This window comes from Amphiura filiformis, chromosome 14 (assembly GCF_039555335.1).
Source record: "Amphiura filiformis chromosome 14, Afil_fr2py, whole genome shotgun sequence".
Taxonomy (NCBI): domain Eukaryota; kingdom Metazoa; phylum Echinodermata; class Ophiuroidea; order Amphilepidida; family Amphiuridae; genus Amphiura; species Amphiura filiformis.
Genome location: NC_092641.1, coordinates 60,864,644 through 60,885,034, shown reverse-complemented (window position 1 = coordinate 60,885,034; position 20,391 = coordinate 60,864,644). Strand labels below are relative to the sequence as shown.

Genomic DNA, 20,391 nt, shown 5'->3' with positions numbered 1-20,391 from the left:
ATAATTTCAGAAAATTTTATATATAAAAAAAGAAATTTTAGAAATTTAGAGCCGATAAATATATATATTTCGGAAATTTCTTCTTTTTTTTTTGGAATATTTGTTTGTTTTTTAATTTAAATTTTTTGCGTCGATGGGACACCGTAAAAATGTGGTTTGAAATGAAAATAGGAAAACAGTTTTTGACTTTTACAAAATGAACTTTATAAAAAGGGCTCTAAATTCCAGATTGCATGCACGACAACATTTACATAATGTCACCAAGGATTGAATTTGGAATACACAAATACACGATATCTATCTCAACATGCTTTGCTAGATGCGTAATCTTCACGCATCAAAAAAAGTAACCCATTATATTATTTTTGTTTACATAAACATGCCATTGATGGTGAAATGATAACCTCTGTGCAAATAATTTGTACATTTTTTAATTCCCTAATGTGTCCGACTAAATCGTTTTATTGCGAGGTATGGGAAATCGGCAATGCTGAATTGAATGTGAAATCGTATATCTAAATGTAGTTGATTCATGGTCAATCGAATTATACGATGCGTCATGGCGCGTCATTACATTTTTAAATATTATTTCATTATAGCTTTATATGTCAAGGTTTGCGTCTCTTGTCACGTACGCGAGTAGATTTTTCTTTCGACGCCCTTGCCCGGCGCCCTTGCCTCTTAATAATTCATCGAAACTTGCGCCGTACGTGCATGGTTTAATACAGTTCCAAAGATTATGATCAATTCCATGCATTTGCTAAACAGAGTGCTCTCTGTCTTACCAAAACGTCAAAATGGGGACTGTCCCCACTTTTTGGACTCCAGAACGAGATAACCAGAGCTAAGGGACCGTTCACAAACACTTGTTAGGGGGGCTGATGCAAAAAGAGGGGCACTGAAATTTTTGACCCTCTTAAGGGGGGGGGATGAAAAAAATGACCATAAATTTTCCTGGAAAAATTAAGTTTATATGCTTTTCTATGGGGTTGACCCATAATTTTCATGTCAAAAAGGGGGGGGGCCTGAAATTTTTGAGGTCTGAAAGGGGGGGGGGGGCAAAAAATAGCCACTAGTCTATAGAGGGCCCCTACTTCCATTTAAAGTTCAAAATATCTTACTTGTTCCCTTAAAAAGTAAGATAAAAATAAAGGGGACGTATTGGGGGTCATAGTGGGGTCAAATTATTCTCGCATTTTAGTTCAACCGTCATATCTCCTATATCTTGCATCTGTACTCTCTCACTCGCTGACAGGAAAACGACCGTGTTAGGGGGGACCCCTACTATAGTGTTGCAACAGCTCCTATGCTTTTATGAGCTCACCGTTGAAGTGGGATCATCATTGCACAAATAATGGGACTGCGATTTGGTAGTGTGGAAACTTATGTAGACGACACCTTGACAGTGCATGGGCTGCAGGGAATGGGGTGGTCTTTCGATTCATGCTCGAAATAAGCCATGGGCCCTTGTCAATGTTTACGTTCCCGAACTCAAAACTGTTCAGCTTGTTAAAAATTGGCACTAAATACGCTGTAGGCTACTGCGCTGGTCAGCAACCAATAACGTCGCGCCTTTACCCTGACGTCAGACGCAAACTAGTCTTTTAATTCAGTCTTCAATTATAACACTAGTAGCAGCTCAACTCACTGGTCGACATTTTATTTGAACACTTGTGACAATTTAGGGTTTTTAGCGGGTTCGCCGTCGGACAAGTTTAGAATTATCAAGCATTCGTCAGTAGTAGCTTTGACTTGTTCAGGACAAAGTACCTAAGAATGAGACATATAGGCCGCCCTTGCCTACTGATGACTTTCAGAGCCTTTCACAGAAGACTGTCCCTTGTCAACAGAGAATAAGCAGATCTCGCCTATCTGTTTATTTTTAAGGTTTTGGTGGCTCTGAAAAGAGCCATTCACTGAAGACTGCCCCTTGTCTACAGAAAACAAGCAGATCTCGCCTATCTGCTTATTTTAAGATTTTGCTGGCTCTGAAAAGTGCACCGTTCACTGTTGACAAAGGGCAGAGGCTCTTTTCATAATCATCAGTAGGCAAGGGGCGGCCTACGTCTCATTCTTAGGTACTTTGTCCCCTAGAAGTCAGAGTTACTCCTGACGAAAGCTTGACAGTTCTAAACTTGTTCGACGGCGAAGCCGCTAAAAATCCACTAATTGTTGTGAATTCCCGTCGTAAAAGCCTATCCCACAACTTGATATGACTTCATGTAGCCTAATTCAGACTTGAAAAACAACGAAATGTGCTGAGAGTCTTCCTGACCGTGTTTAGTGAAAACATTCCACGGATCCTGCGCAGGGGCCCTCTAGCTCTCCCTATCTCTTTACTCCTCCACCCCCTCTAACTCTCTCGCGCTCCCCTTCCTGCACTGGCTTCCTCCATTTCACTAAAAAAAAAGAAATTTAAACCGGGATTTAACCCAATACAAATATTAAAGTAATACATTTCAAGTAAAAAGAAGAAAACACGTCTTCCATTTGCTTAAAAGAGTGGGTGTCACTCATCTTTAAAAGTTATTGAATAAAGACGTCATAACAGTGTAATACGCCACCGCTGCTTTAATTCACCTATTTAACTATTTCATATTGGGGCTTTGGAACCTATGTACGTCTTCGCGTCCCAGTTCCTTGTCATTGTTGCAACTATATTTTTTATATTCCCTTTGGTTTTAACTTTTCAATTTTAAGACATTAACAAACCAGGCATACTTTACAATGCAGAGTAAAGTGTATGGGAAATAGTATTTTTCAATTTTATTTTTACTTCCGAAGACTGAAAACCTTCTTCCGTCTGTCAAATTTAACATTTTGCTGATATCGAAGTAGAGTTGACAGTGCAGTCGGACATTGGAACAAAACGATAGGATACAACCGACACCATCATAGCAGCACAATTTCCCGCGGCATTTGCGGCCACAACTAACTGACTTCTTTTTAAAGCATGGGGATGATCAGAACAACTACCGCTATGCTTTTAATTTTACAACTATTTCTTGGTGTGCTACTAACATCGAGTTTAGCATCATCAGAAGAAGAATATGATTTACAAGGATTGTTTGAACAAAAAGACAAATGACACCGATTGAATTGAGATTAACAAGGGGCGTTGATGCGGGTAAGTGAAGATGTTTCTTTGCGCACTTAAACTTATTTATATACTAGTGTTTATTTACGTGGCATGCTGGCTGACTTGGAGTTGGAAGTATAACATGAATGGTAAAATCAGCCAATTAAATGTTTTGTGTAAGGAAAGTAGTGGTTTGTATTTGTCTATCCATGTCTTCTCTACATCTTCTGCAGAAGATATTGAAAGTTATCAGGATTCGCCATAGGGTAGTTTTGAAGTATTATGCCACCAAGGGTAACAAATTTGACTGTTTGCGATACGCCATTTATAAAGGGCATACACTTTAGAGGTTGTCAGATGTGGGCAGGTAGCAATTTTGTGTGAAACGGTGTCTTTATTTTATTCAAAAAAAAACTGATTTCAATACAATTTTAGCCTGTTTAGGGGGTAAGGTGTATCGGTGGTGGTGAGGGAGGGGTCATAAAATATTTGTTGCCGAAATAGGGGGTCGCAATTTTATTGACGCCGACTTTTTGCTCAAATATTGAGAACAATAAAGCCTGCACACACATGGGAAAGGTATAGTTTACCTTCCTGGGTCCATGGTTCAATACATAAAGCATCCCAAAGGCTCATTGTAATTAATGGGTTTTATTTTTATGCGTATGATTTTCACTGAAGTGGGAAATAGCGAAAAATTTCGTGTTGACCTATTATTTGTTATATAACTGCAATACAGTCATGTGGAAATATAAATGTAACCTCATTTTCTATAGTTGATGTTCTTGATGATGTTTGTGTTTGAAGAGAGCGAACAATTCCCTTCAAGTTGATGGCTTTTGACAACACTACTCCATATGTATACGGTTACCATGGTAACTACATCGTTTGGGAAGTATTGTCAAACAAATTGATACATTTTAGTCAAAATTATGCGTCAAAAGATGATGTTTTGCTCTATTTTCATTTCTCCAAATTCAAACAATCAATTTCAAATCTCACGTTAATTATGTGGCATGTCAATCATTTTGAAAGCATGGGGTGCAGGACTTTGGTAGAAAGATTCATGCAGTGCCGCCGACAAGGGAGGGTAACCGGGTGCGTTACCCCGGGGTCCTAGGGGCCCGTAAAAAGTGAAGAAAACATACTTTACTATGGGGCAGTAAAAGCAAAGAAAAGGGACCTCAGGGGCCCGCAAATTTTCGCGAATTAATTTGTGCGATTCAACGGTTGGCATACTTAGATCATTTAGGCTTTAAATTGGCTTAAAATTGATAAAATGTTTGCACTTCGCGTGGAAGTTGTTAAGACGAACTTAATCTGGGAGCAAAATGCCACTTTCAGATTGCAAATTTGTGCGTCGCGCGTATGTCTCCTTCAATGTTCATTATTTGATTATTGGTAGCTCAACATGCTAATTTCGCTGTTCAAAGATTTTACACCAACCTCCCTCCCCATGCCACAAAGAAATTGACGCCACTGCTCCCCATCCACACACACACACACACCCCCCCCCACACACCCCCACCCCCCACACACCCCTATGAAGTCCTCTGCACCGTCATCACTGATCAAAGGGGCCTGTGCGTTCACATTGCCACCGGGCCCGTAATGGCTCTCGGCGGCACTGGATTCATGTGAAAAATGCTTCTTTTTTAGTAGGCCTACTTTTATACTAAAGCTCACTTCAGTAACAAAAATTTAGGCAACTTTTGTTTTAATTAGAATGTCTTAAAGCTGGCTGATTTCCCCCGAAAAAAACCCCAATTGGATTAACAAGTGTGCTGGTACAGTGCGTTTTCCTGTCCCGGGTTACCCACGCAAAAATGATTTGACTTTCAAGCGCGCTGGTAGGCTCTACAGCAGGGACAGACTTAGGTTTCAGTTTTCTACTGGCCCTCCGGGCCAGTGAAACGGCAAATCTACTGGCCCTGCAATAAATTTACTGGCCCAACTTTTTCAATATGTTCTACTGCAAAAAGTGCAAATAAAGAAGCATGTTCCCATGCCCGTTACCCGGGGGCAGGTGGTGAACACCCCCTCGCCAAATGACCCATTCACAAGCGTAGCGAGCAAAAAAATAGAAGTTGTCAGTCCTTGATGGTCAAAAAAGGTCCAAATTTTGAACAAAAGTCCACGTTTTAAAAATCCTGGTTATGTGCCTGCAGTGACGTTCCAATGCGACTTTTAAAGTTAGAGACTACCAATTAAGCCTACCAAACTTGACACATGTTACTTGTGTGTTAACATTATTTTATTCTATTAATTTCTGTGCCACCATGGACCCTATAACTTTTTCCAGGATCTATGGTGCCACTTCAAGTACAAGTATGCGGCATTTGCGATATCGCTATCATCATCAGATAGAGCATGAAAGAGCTTGGAAATAGTACGTAGACCTACATCTCCGTAAAAAGCGGCCGTATATTTCCAACTTGCTTGCAACGCAAGGATAAGAATAAATAGACAAAATAATCATTAATAAAAAACTGTGTCCAATTGTGTCCATCACTGATTATATCTTGCCTCAGTCATATATGAGTTATATCAGGATCAAAAATCTAGTGGCCCGCCGGGCCAGCATTGTTGGAAGTTTACTGGCCCGAGGCAAAATCAACTGGCCCCGGGCCACCGGGCCACTGCTTAAATCCGTCCCTGCTCTACAGTATACGTATTCTTAGATTTTGAATAAAATGTATACAGGGACCTACTAAAGGGCCTTTTAAACACGCTATAGGCCTACCCCAATAACCGATATAACCCATTGACTGCTCCACCCAGTTATAGCAGTTGTCACTCGGTTTATCAGTTATTTGGGTGTAACGCAGGGTTTTTCCGGGTAATAATACAATACGGAATTCGGTTTCCCCCTTTTTACCCCGACTGAAACTCAGCCAAAAAATACAAAAAATATGGTCAAAAGTTTGAGGTGCTCAAAGCATGCACAACTTATGAGGAATGGTATGGGTTCTATCTAGATAAATATCATATTTAAAATATGATACCTGCCACCCCACTCGCTTTACACAAGGGGCCTAAGTACCTTATACTATAGGTACGCAGTAATAGCTAGTAATAATGGCAATAGACATAGTGTATTTACTCAAAGTGCGATATTTGAGTCGAGGTGAATGGTAGAAAGTACAGCACATGTTCCCTTTCGTTTTCTACGCATCAATACTAGATAATACATGACAGTTACTTCCATGACTTCAATGTTAAAACAACACACCTCCGATACACGATAGGCCTGCACTTGCAGTAGGCTAACTGGTAATGCTCTGCGTGCTAGCCACGCGCTTCAATGGAAAAAGTTTAAGTTTTGAAATATTTTCTCAAAATATCAAGAGCTATCTTAAGAACTACTGGATCAATTATACTACATGTAGGCTTGTTTGTACTCATTTTAATGCATTTTCATGCTGAATCCAAATATGGTCATGAAAGTTACATTTCTGAAATTTTTGATTTTTTTTAAAAAACTTGTCGTCTGCAGTCGAGACCCGCGTGAAGAGAGTTAAATTATAATGCAGGATGACACATGATTACAGCATTAACACAGGGGTATTTATCATCTACAGTTGTTATCAGAAAGAGTAAAGGTACCCTGAACTGTTGCATGCGGAAAGTCAAAACCCATGAGGCAAAATGAACGTTTTCGTAAACGTTCTTAAAAGGTTAGAAAAATATGGCAGAAAAAGTTTAAATGCTGGGTTTTACAAAGAGTAGGTTATAACGCGTTTTGATACTCACTAGGCCTATAATCTATTATATCTATTATAAATTAGGCAGTTTGGCCAACTGGAAACGCTATAAAAACTTTTTTACGGTCCACATTATTTCGTGACAATGCGATGCGAAGAATATGGCCGTCAGCACCCAATAAAACGTCAAAGTTTGTTTTTGTTTACATTAAGGGGGTAAGTTATAATCAGTTTAGATAGCACTGAAAGTACTATGCGGACTTGCGGACTAGCCTAATCGTATAGGAAGGGGCGCAGAATCGATGCTGATGATTGGTCAATTTTTAATAGGCTAATTGTTGCAGTCTTTTCTTATATAGATTGTCATACCACTATCAGCATTAAACATGTTAAAGATTATACTGTAATAAAACGTAAGTATAATTAAATTACTCGGTAAGTTAGGTGAGAATATGCTCTTAGAAAAAAAAAGGCGCAACTTAGAACTTTATTTAAAACAAACAAACAAGAAAACAAACATGTTGAAAATCCGATGATGAAATGATAACTGGATTTGCTTAATCTTTTACACATGTAAGGACTTATACTATAAACAGGTAATATAATTATTGCACTTCGCTCAACAAAGTAGGGATAAAACAAAAGCATCTTACGGTCACTAACGTTTTAACTCGCTGCTAGTTTTTATTCTATTGAAGATGCGTTATCTGTCAAAGGAAAATTATGCGATTACAAAGAAAAAAATTAAAAGATAATCACCTTTGAGTTTGAAAGTAAAAATGCGTCAATTAGCATGAGAGTGAAAGTTGTATTGTAACGCAAGAAAAGGATAATATTAAAGCTGTGTCATGTATTAATTTACCCCTGAATGTTATTTATTTTTTGGCCATTGGACCCTTGTAGGCTAAATGTTATCATATTATTACCAGATCCAAATTTTGCATTAGTTTTTTTTGTCCGCAGTGAGCACCCTCGATAAAAATGGTTCTTCAAGGGTTCTTTATATTAAAGGTCCTCTAAAGAATTACCTTTCCAGGTGCTCCCTGGAGGACTGCTGAAGACCCCCTGTGTCACCCTTTTTCTAAGATGGCAAAAGTGGATGTTCTTAACCAGCACCGTATTATAATATTTTCGTGACTTTATACGGGTGTCTTTGGATATACGGTAATATGTCTCTGTCTTTGTCTCCTTAATTCCACATGTCTCTGATTTGGCTATCTCTTATTGTCAGTTTCGCGTCTCTGTCTCTGCCGATTTCAAATCGTCTGTTGCTGATCCCAATATGTACCGGGTATACCTGTATAGGCCTACGTATAGGCAAGTGCTCGTATTCTGGTAAATAAAGAAAATAACACTTGATCCGTGAAAACATATCGGAAAATAAATCAAATAAAAAATGTTGTACACACCCCACACACGAACCCCTACAGATAGCTACTTCCCCACGGCCCCACACCCCCAAAAGAAAAACATGTTCGCACACTCTCCTTCCCTTTATCTCCAACCTGTCTACCACCCTCTCTCTCCCCTCCCCCTCTTTCTCCCTCTCCTTTCTTTGCCGCTAACCCCCTCTTTCTATCGTTCCTTCTCTCTCATTGCTTCCCCCACCCCCTTCTCCATCTTTCATTTTGGCTTTCTCACTCTCTCTTATAGTCTATATTTCTCCCTCTATTCTCTATTCCCTATTATTATTTTTCACATTATTCTAAACATTTAAATTATAGTGGTCGATTGCACTAACCGTTAAACGGATTCGAGAGACCTATTTAATCTCTTTATGACAAAACTCAACTATTCCGTAGGAAAAATTGAAAAGTGAAAGAAAGGAAAAAACTAGAGAAGAAGAAGGAAAATTGTCAGTCAGCACTAGTTTATTCACCTGTTCGGTAGTCCCACTGGTACAACTTATCGGGGCAGTGAAGTACACCCAAACTCATTTTGTCAATTAAATATAATGCTGAAGACACACTCGTGTGTTTTTAGCAATGAGTCTGATCCTGCTTTTATTTTTTTATCAATTAAAAGTCGCAATGGAATGTGACAATGCACGGTGATGTGTTACTCTAAGGATAAATGTGCACATTGTAGTGTTGTTTGATTTAAATTTGTGACTCGTTTAAAAGCCACAATGTACGATCTTATAATTATATTGGGTTTTTTTAAAGCATATTTGTAGCGGCATAATTTTAGCCAAGTATATATTATATAACTTGAGTTACATAACACCATGAGAGCAGGTGCGCGCGAAAGGAGGATTTCTATTGGGGATTTCATTTCCAATTTATTCACTGTCTATCCTTAGATTTAAAAAAAAACATACTTGAAGAAGACATATACAGCAGAATTTCTTACACATTTATGTAGTTGATTGATAAAGATAACACCTTTCTATAAAAACGTGCCAAACCACGCTGTTGAACAATCTTCTGTTTCGTGCATGTGTTTACGTGGCCACGTGTATGCCGTTAGCGATCTATTGTATGTAGCACTTGTCCTGGACATCAACCTTGGCCATGAAGAGTTTTCTACTTATGCTATAGAAGGAAGCAAATTAGGACAACGGCAATATTTTCATAGAGAAAATGTCAATGACGTGTGTTTACTAAAACCCTACACTCCCTATACGACATTTGAACAAAAAATCAATGGACTTCTTTTTAGTCCACATTAATTAAAAACAAAATGAATTTCCCGAATCATCTTAGCTAAAATTGGAAATTATGCGTATTTTAATTAAGTGACTGGAAAGTATAGAAATTTGGTCAGAGACAAGAAAACGCACGATATATAGCTATACACTTACCAAACACACTTGAAAGTCAAGTTATTTTTTCAGGGGAAACCCCGGGACAGGAAAACGCACTATATCAGCATAATTGGAAGCCTACTTTTTTTCTGGGGAAACCCCGAGACTGTACCAGCGCACTTGATAATAACATTATTTTTGTGCGGGCTACCCGGGATAGACAAACGCACTGTACAGCGCACTTGTATGATTAAAAGCATTATTATTTCGGGGTAAACCCGGGACAGGAAAACGCACTGTGCCTGTGAGAGCGTTTTCCAAGAAAACTTGTTGGTCAGGCAGGACAAAGTACTTACTTTCTAGGGAAGAGCCAGGGACATGAAAAACTTACTGTTTCAAAATGTTTAGTTTAATTGATTTGGGGAAACTATGGATGCGGTCAACGAATACAGTGAGTGCATGTGGGTATGTGTGGGGTGGGGGAGTGGGTCTTTTGTATGTCTAAGGCGTTTTCATGTTGTGTTTGTATATGAAGTATATATAGACAATAACATATTTATACGTTTCCTTTCTTTTCTCGTTTCAGTTTGTCCATATCTAGCCGGTCACAGAGTACATATATGCTATTGCTCCAAGCCCAGCGGTGAACGCAAATTCTGCATTAGTTAATACCTGTCATGGCTGGTTATTTTTAAGGTACGAAAACCCACTGGCATCCAACAACTTCAATACAATTACATCGCCTTGCAAGACATAATAGTCACCTTTCATAGGTAAAAAAGTGCACAGGGTGCTTTTACCTCTGAATATGTACCTACATACACTAGGATCCACAACATGCTCATCTATCTATTCTTTAACCCCAATACACATGTACATTCATTGAACGACCTTTGACAATTTGGGTACAAAAACTCATTCTCTGCAACTCTAGGTCAAATTTTGGATTATGATTGTTAAATTGAGGTTATTGAACTATGCCATTGGAATGAGGCCACTGTGGTTCATAGTGATACACTGGGCTATTCCATTTAAAATCCACACTACCCCTGTGGAATATTTTGGAAATATCTTCCACAGGGGGAGTATGTTTTTCGAATGTAATTTGTCAGAGTTAATCATTTTGAAACCCATACTCCTCTGTATTATGGCTATCCATATATCTTCTACAACTGGAGTGAGTACTTCAAATGGAAGTTACCCAATTGTCTATTCTATATTTGAAACTCATACTCCCTCTGTGGAAGACTTTAGCTAAATCTTCCACAGGGGTAGTGTGGATTTTAAACGGAATAGCCCATTTCAAATACAGTCTGTATCAACATAATAGTTCTCGACACATGAGTCATTTTCAGGAAAATGGTCCAAAAATAAAATCGGCTTTATTTAGAATTTAAACTATACCGAACAAAATACTATCATACTGAATAAAAAGCAAAATTAAACTTCCGCGCTACTCAAATTTACCGCTACGTATGAATATACATCATTATACATCATTAGGCCGTATAAAATTAATGTTTTGGTTCTCGTCCAGAGGATTTTCATGAATTGATGAGGGAGGAGGTGTTTTTTTTTTTTTTTTTTTTTTCAATGTAAAATTAGCATTGTCAGTAGTTTTCGGTCTTCTCCAACAGTGCTCGAGGAAACGATGAGGCCCTTTTTTTTTTTCAAATGTGAGATTCTGAGGATAAACCCCTAGAGTACCACAAAAAGACTTGGAAGTGATGCTTGTTCTCTAATAAACAAATATATATGTATGAAGATTTCATAAATCATTCCAAAGTCTAAAAAAATTGAAAAATCTAAAAAAATAAAAAAATCTGACAAATCCCAGAAATTGAGGAGGGAGGGGACGAGAACCAAAATATTAATTTTACACGGCCTTATACTACTTGAAGTGTTGATTTTATTGGAATTGTCATTGCATTTTGAAGATAGCGGCATTTGAACAGGTTGATCAAAGGAAGGTGATACGACAAATTTCACTCACAGCACAAAAAAATTAATATGATCACCTGCTGCAAGATGTATTACACGGAAACTACTACGGTTCTAAGCAAAACGGTGATTTTTGTACTTTGCGGCCATAATTTTATTGTTTTAATGTAAACAATGTATCTAAATATAATCAACTGATACGGCAAATTTCACTCACAGCACAATATAATTAATGTGTTCACACGAAAGCTACTACTGTTCCAAGCAAAACGGTGATTTTTGTACTTTGCGGCCATAATTGTATTGTCTCGAGACATCAGGAAAACACAACACCAAAGCAATGATTAGACTCCGCATTGCCCTCCCGATCATGAGGACCATTTATTAAGCTATTTATGACCATTCAACAATTTTATATTCATATACATAAATATAATTGAGATAAATAATGATAAATAATGATATATTTCATAATATAATAATAATATAATAATCATAGCACTTTCATAGCAGTTAAGACATAATATAAATAGTTATTTATCTTCCAATAAATATTATTAATAACACAATACAAGAATTATTGGAAAATGTGTACAACAAGCCAACCATATAGGCTGGACATGCAAGAATTGACTTCTGTATCACATTTAACCAAATTTCATCTTAAGCAAATACAGATACCTCTTTGGATCAAACAGAGGATTGAATTGGAAAACAATATTTATAACGCAATTATTAAATAAACAGAAATCTCCAAAAGAAGAAACAATGCCAACTCTATCAATGAATTATATCTTTAAATCCCTATATAAGCTGGTAATTATTGAAAAGTGAGCCAAAATTTACTATAAAATAATATTAATAAATGAAATAATCCACTGACAAAAACAATCAAGCCAAAAAGATACTTCAAATAAGCATAAATTACTCTTACATAAAGCGTAGTAGAAAGTGGAGACAATCTACTGATGAGATTCTTCAGGATTTGAAGAAACTCCAGACAAAGCAGCATAGTAGAAAGTGGAGACAATCTACTGACGAGATTCCTCAGGATTTGAAGAAACTCCAGACAACGCAGCGTAGTAGAAAGTGGAGACAATCTACTGACGAGATTCCTCAGGATTTGAAGAAACTCCAGACAAAGCAGCATAGTAGAAAGTGGAGACAATCTACTGACGAGATTCTTCAGGATTTGAAGAAACTCCATACAAAGCATTTATTAAGCCAGCACAAAGCGTAGTAGAAAGTGGAAACAATCTACAGACGAGATTCTTCAGGATTTGAAGAACTCCATACAAAGCATTCATTAAGCCAGCACAAAGCGTAGTAGAAAGTGGAGACAATCTACAGACGAGATTCTTCAGGATTTGAAGAACTCCATACAAAGCATTCATTAAGCCAGCACAAAGCGTAGTAGAAAGTGGAGACAATCTACAGACGAGATTCTTCAGGATTTGAAGAACTCCATACAAAGCATTCATTAAGCCAGCACAAAGCGTAGTAGAAAGTGGAGACAATCTACAGACGAGATTCTTCAGGATTTGAAGAACTCCATACAAAGCATTCATTAAGCCAGCACAAAGCGTAGTAGAAAGTGGAGACAATCTACAGACGAGATTCTTCAGGATTTGAAGAACTCCATACAAAGCATTCATTAAGCCAGCACAAAGCGTAGTAGAAAGTGGAGACAATCTACAGACGAGATTCCTCAGGATTTGAAGAAACTCCAGACAAAGCATTCATTAAGCCAGCACAAAGCGTAGTAGAAAGTGGAGACAATCTACTGACGAGATTCCTCAGGATTTGAAGAAACTCCAGACAAAGCAGCATAGTAGAAAGTGGAGACAATCTACTGACGAGATTCCTCAGGATTTGAAGAAACTCCCAACAACGCAGCGTAGTAGAAAGTGGAGACAATCTACTGACGAGATTCCTCAGGATTTGAAGAAACTCCAGACAAAGCAGCATAGTAGAAAGTGGAGACAATCTACTGACGAGATTCCTCAGGATTTGAAGAAACTCCAGACAACGCAGCGTAGTAGAAAGTGGAGACAATCTACTGACGAGATTCTTCAGGATTTGAAGAAACTCCAGACAAAGCGGAGAGTAGCATAATTTGACATACTTTTATTGAAGCATCTTTGACAAATGAGATAACTGATTTACCCTTCCAGCTACTGGGAGGGTGGGTGGGATTTTTTGGTCCAGCATGATCGGAGGAGCAAATGCAAGTGACTTACTAAGAAAGGTGTGAACACAACAAAAGAAATGGAATTAAAGCAGAGACCTGATTGGCTGCACCCCACTAAAGTGCCATCTGAATGGCCAAGAATCTGGGATTGTTGCTATAACAACACAACAACCTACATCATTCCAATACCATGACCCAAATCAATAGCATAAACTTTCAAGAGGACTTGATATGGCTCAAGTGGAACTGATAGGATAATTGTCCAGACTTGGCTGCACATGAATGCCCAAGTTTCCCTGATGCTGAGACAATCTGGTTTTTAAAAGATTTTCAACTTTGAAAAACGTCATTGTCTCGAGACATCAGGAAAACACAACACCAAAGCAATGATTAGACTCCGCATTGCCCTCCCGATCATGAGGACCATTTATTAAGCTATTTATGACCATTCAACAATTTTATATTCATATACATAAATATAATTGAGATAAATAATGATAAATAATGATATATTTCATAATATAATAATAATATAATAATCATAGCACTTTCATAGCAGTTAAGACATAATATAAATAGTTATTTATCTTCCAATAAATATTATTAATAACACAATACAAGAATTATTGGAAAATGTGTACAACAAGCCAACCATATAGGCTGGACATGCAAGAATTGACTTCTGTATCACATTTAACCAAATTTCATCTTAAGCAAATACAGATACCTCTTTGGATCAAACAGAGGATTGAATTGGAAAACAATATTTATAACGCAATTATTAAATAAACAGAAATCTCCAAAAGAAGAAACAATGCCATACAAGTTTCTCAATGGAGAAACTTGCATAATTCCCCCCTCCCCCAAAAAGCAAATTAACAAAGGTGGAAAACAAAAGATCGGGATGCACCAAAATGCATCAAAAAAACCCTGAACCAATTCAATCCCTCTGATGACAACGGAAGGCTATCAACTCTTAATTTACTGTTAGTGTCCACCAATAATTGTAGTGAACAGCCACCTAGGCATTGGGGTAGGCCCCAAGACCAGACAAATATTGGTTAACTCATTCTGCGGTTTTCTTAACAAAAATCTATTGAACACCAGTGCGAAACAATATAATAGATATAGACCAAAGTATGAACAATGGTTTATTTAAAATAAAATAATTAAGACATGCATGTAAGCTATTGGCAAACATGAATATAAAGACTTATTAACGATTATTATTTCAAAAAGCCAGGCAAAACAAGAAAACACAGAAAAATCACTGGTGCACCCTAATAATATAGACACAAAGATTATTGAATCAAAAGACAATAATTTTCGGATGCTTATCATCAAACTCTATGTTCTGAAACAAATAATCTGGAGCCCATGCATAGCATAAAGGCATATACATGTATCGGTTTAACATTACTTGTTCTTTAAATATTTTACCTCTATCAAAATGTCTATTTTACACAAAATATGTATAAAATTAGAACGCAATGTTGTTTAAGCTATAATTACAATACAATACAATCACGCATGTTTCAAGCGTGTACAGCACAACTTATCAAATACAATGTACATGTATATTTTTAAAGATAGATCAACAATTCCATATATAATCAAGTGTAATGTACTATCTAAGTAACATACATTATTTTTAAATGCACAATTCGACAAAATTATCTTATTGGAATTTCTTCAACCGACCTTGAAATATATAAACAAGGGAATTCCATTTGTAAATTCATGCTTAATTGTGCTAGTGCGCGATGCATAATTCTTCCCCTGTAACTTGAAATATATGTTTATCAAGAGATATTTTGGGTCTTTATCTGACTTGAGAATAAAACCTGAAATGGGTGCTCATTGTAAGATTTTGAAACCGGAATTTGTAAAAATGCCTATCTGACCAAACTCTAACCTTCAAGTAACACAGAACTCTAAGAGTTCCAATTTCAGGACACATTTAATGATAAGATCATGAATAGTGTCCATATGTACCTTATACTACTAGTTGAAACAGATATCACAAGGCAACATACTAACCCAGAAACTATTTATCTTTTCTGCTTATTTAAATTTTGAACAAAATAAAGTTGCCACCGCTAATATGTCAAAATAATCTAAGTGCATTGCACTGTATAGGCTTGCTCACCCACAATAATCAACAATTATTCTTGTTGAAGCAATTTAAGGGTAGATGCGGTATTGTCGGTCCAAGCAGCCAAATCTTGAATCTTGATTAATCAATATCTTATCTAAAAATAACACATTGTTTTGCAAAATAACACTTTGTTGTTTTGCAAAAGTTCCTTCTATAAAACTTTGAAAACTTGCTTGAGAAGTTATGAACATTTTACAAAAGTGTTGCCGTTTAAATCCTCTTTACAACACAAGGACAACAGGGCCTACAAAAGTATAACCGTGACATTTGACTTCTATACACTCGCTATCAATATGTTATTGAAAAATAATGTGTTGTTGTTTTGCAAAAGTTCATTCTACAAATCAAATACTCTGTAACTTGCTTGATGAGTTATGTACATTTTACAAAAGTGTTGTTGTTTCAGCCCTCTTTACAACATAACTCAAGAACAGTACATGACCTACAAAAGTATCTGTGACATTTACATTGTAACTTATTCACACTCGCTATGAACTGATCAATACAATACAATACAATACAATACAATACAATACAAGGTGCTGTGAATTACTGAATTACACAGTTTAAAATAGTTGCTCACTTAACCATCCCCTTTTTATACCCAGTAGTACAGCAAAATTGTAGAAATTGAATTGTTTAATATCTACTAATAATATTTTCAGGAACTGAAAAAATATCTGTACTACAAATTAATCAAGCATTTGCTTGAAGTTTCTTTGGTCAAGTGGCCTGGGTTCATTGTCAATGTCACTTAAGTAGAAATTGCCCTTTGCTTGTGAGAAAAAGTCTACATTAAGCATATGAAGTTTCAGAACTAAATAAATGTTCTATATTTTAAACAGATCAATGTAAACAATAGAGAATATTCAATGAATAATTACCTCTCCTTTAACTTGATAGTTGATACCAATTGCAATCTTATATTCTCCTTTCTTATTTTCATTCACCTTACACATTGTGCCTTCTTGTAGTAAAAGAAAATATAAAATAATACAATGAAGTTTGAATTACTTGAACCACAACATAAAACAAATATTGAATTACCAAGAGGTTATTAAATATGTTCCATATAATGTAAGGACCAATCCATCCATAACAATACTTAATGTATATAATTTTATTATAGGTCTATTGATGTTTTAACCTATCTTACATGATATGTGTGCTTATAGTTGTCTTGCGAGCGACCTGGCACTCTAATCTAGACTTTATCAATTTCTTCTTTTTTGTTGCATAAATGACGGAAGATGTATTAATAGTAATATCAAATAGAGCCTACATATATCATCTTCACATACTCAAGACAATTCTATTTAAGTTGAAACAAAGTGAGACATAAGACATATTTTTACGTCATTAATTAATACCGTCATTATGAAGTCAATTTCCAACTTGTAAATAATGAAAATTGTCTCTTGCATTAATATTGACCTAGTCTTTTGAGCAGATTTGCAATTCTTACCACATATTAGGATCTGTAAAAAGAGCTATCTTTACATGTACCTATAGAAGGCAGGTTAACTTTCAAACTTAATAAGGATGTCATATCAGGTCAATAAATTTTTGATGCATAAACAAAATACCTTATAATTAAAATAGCACATTCCTTGTTGATATTTCATAGAAGCCAATAGCTCATCGGAAGCACCTATGCAGTATAAGATATCTTGTATATCATTTAGATACAATGCACATTGTCTATTTATTTAGAAAATGTGTGCCGATGAACATTAAGATTTGTCTTTTTGCCTTATAAAAGAACAATTTATTTGCACATAACCACACAGTTACCATTTTCTATTAATTACTGAATGTTTTACACCCAGACATACATACATAACCAGATTTAGCTGCTTTAAATATAATGTAAAGTCAAATTTCAGAGTCTTAGGAATTGCGAGTCTAGTTGAGTCACTGGATTAACGTTATTTGCGACTGACCGTATTTGCAGAAGAATAATGACTGATATTGATGCCAAGGTAGAACAAGAAATTAGCGAGGTTTTGTAGAAAGAAAACCTTGGTATCCGATTAAAATTGTTCATCTAGAATGAAGTCTTGTTCTTCTTGATTGTGGAAATAATGAGAATCTAAGTCTGCTTGATTCATTGTATCAAATGTTCTACCGGTCTTGCAAATTTATTGTTCTCAGTCTTCTTCTTTTCTTCTTATCTTTTGTGGCGCATTATATGTAGATGATGCACAGCTGCCATGACTGAAGAATGCAAGAAATCAGCTTGCACAACTTGCGAGTATTCACATAGCCAACCAAACTCTAGTTCGGATAACTCAGACCCGCAACAAACTATTTGCTTACTGATATGATCGTGTCCTGGGTCTTAACTAGTTTTCTAAATGTTGATGGCAAACTGGACAAAAGAAGCACATGGAAACTCTTCACAGCCTTTTAATCGCCTATTTATGCGTTGAGAGTCCTTCTATTGTTTGGATAACCCGAACAGCTTAGACAGGTCTTTTGTCTTTTGAAGCAAACCTCACTGCAATTGATGTGCAAGATCAGCGGGGGGCATCATTACTCCTGAAATATAACCACAAAGAAACAAACAGCAAAAAGAAACTACGTGTGCCTTCCCCCCGTTGTTTGAAACCTTTGCGCCTGATTATATCACATGATTGGTAAGCCTGATGTTCCAACATTCGCAACTCCTAGAATTTATCTAGTAATAGACACTTGAAGATTAAGGTATACTACCATGATTACTATTCTTATAACTTAAAGGCTTATATTCAGTAATAATATAAATTTGTATCTCCAGTAATAGAACCAGCCTGCATACTACAGGTTGACCTTTTCGAGCACCATGCAAACCATGTAAATCATTCCCAATAATTTGCATATGTGATCTAATAATGCCAAAAAGACAATGGTATATATTGTATATATAATACTTGTCAGTTACAGCCAACACTAAATATTTTGGAGACTTGGATTTAATTAATAACATCCAACTTATAAAATACTTGACTGTAACTAGGGTTCATTATCTCATGCAAAGTATTACCGATAAATTTGTTGATTACTTGCCTGCTTGTAAATAAATTGAAACCGTTGGCTGATTCTAACATGAAGCCGGTGGCCAATGCCAATGTGACCATGATGAAACCAGTTGCTGCTCTGTGGATGTTGATTTGCGCTTCTATACACTTAAATATTAATAAAATAATCACATCCACTGCTTAAGTAACATATCATTATCAATCCTTTACTTTATAAAATACTACCACATCAGACAAACAGTATTATTTTTCACCACCAAGAGCACAACAATTTTTTTGGTCCAGCATGATCGGAGGAGCAAATGCAAGTGACTTACTAAGAAAGGTGTGAACACAACAAAAGAAATGGAATTAAAGCAGAGACCTGATTGGCTGCACCCCACTAAAGTGCCATCTGAATGGCCAAGAATCTGGGATTGTTGCTATAACAACACAACAACCTACATCATTCCAATACCATGACCCAAATCAATAGCATAAACTTTCAAGAGGACTTGATATGGCTCAAGTGGAACTGATAGGATAATTGTCCAGACTTGGCTGCACATGAATGCCCAAGTTTCCCTGATGCTGAGACAATCTGGTTTTTAAAAGATTTTCAACTTTGAAAAACGTCATTGTTTTAATTTAAACAATATACCTACTAATATAACTGTAGCTTGATTCTGCAAACTGCTTTTATATATTTTCCTGTATTACATTATCAATGTGGTAAAATCGTGTAAATGGAGTCTCTCTGTAAGCTTTATTATTAGTATTATAAATATTAGTATTAGTAGGCCTATAAGTATTAGCCTTTAGTATTATAGTATTCGTATTAGTATTAGTATTAGTATTAGTATTAGTATTAGTATTAGTATTAGTTTTCTTATTGTGGCATTCTTAGCAATGTGCATAGTTACACAAAATTACCAACAAATGTCAGCAATATCATTAAACAAAATTCACAAAAATTGAAAACAATCCGAGAACAATACTTTGGATTATACAGACCATGCAGAAAGTATAATTATACCGGTGCTCCGTGTACACTCTCCCAGATACCATCATACACAGTCTTCCTCTTCAACGCCACACACATAAAACTTACCTTTAATAATGGAAAGTAGGCTGCAGTGTATTTGTATTGATAGTTCATTTTTTGTTATTTTAAACATGAACAAACGCATAAAAAGCTTTTGTATTAACAATCCACACACTCGGGCCTAAAAGGTAAACAAGAATGACCACGTTCAAACTATTTTGACTACTGTAAAGAGGTCAGGAGTGGCTGAAAGACATCTTTATAATGTCAATGTTTAATACTTGAATACTTGTGAGTGTGTCGTCTTGAGCGCAGTATTTTTTATTTACACCAAAAATGTTGCCCTACACTAGGATCCACAATATGCTCATTTATTAAGGCATAGTTCTTTAACCCCAATACGTTTGCACATTCATTGAATGACCTTTGAAAATTTGGGTACGCAAACTCATACTCTGAAACTTGAGGTCAAATTTTGCACTATGATTGTGTAATTGAAGTTATTGAACTATGCCACTGGGATGAGGC

General features: G+C 36.3%; 1 long non-coding RNA gene across 1 annotated transcript in view; it reads left to right on the top strand.

Annotated features, from left to right (window-relative positions):
- The first annotated feature begins 2,644 nt into the window (after window positions 1-2,644).
- The window catches only part of LOC140170408 (uncharacterized), a 30,461-nt gene continuing 12,714 nt past the window's right edge, over window positions 2,645-20,391 (top strand). The window contains exons 1-2 of the long non-coding RNA XR_011861541.1: window positions 2,645-3,127; window positions 10,116-10,225. This is a non-coding gene — a long non-coding RNA (uncharacterized lncRNA). The remainder of the gene's footprint in view (window positions 3,128-10,115; window positions 10,226-20,391) is intronic.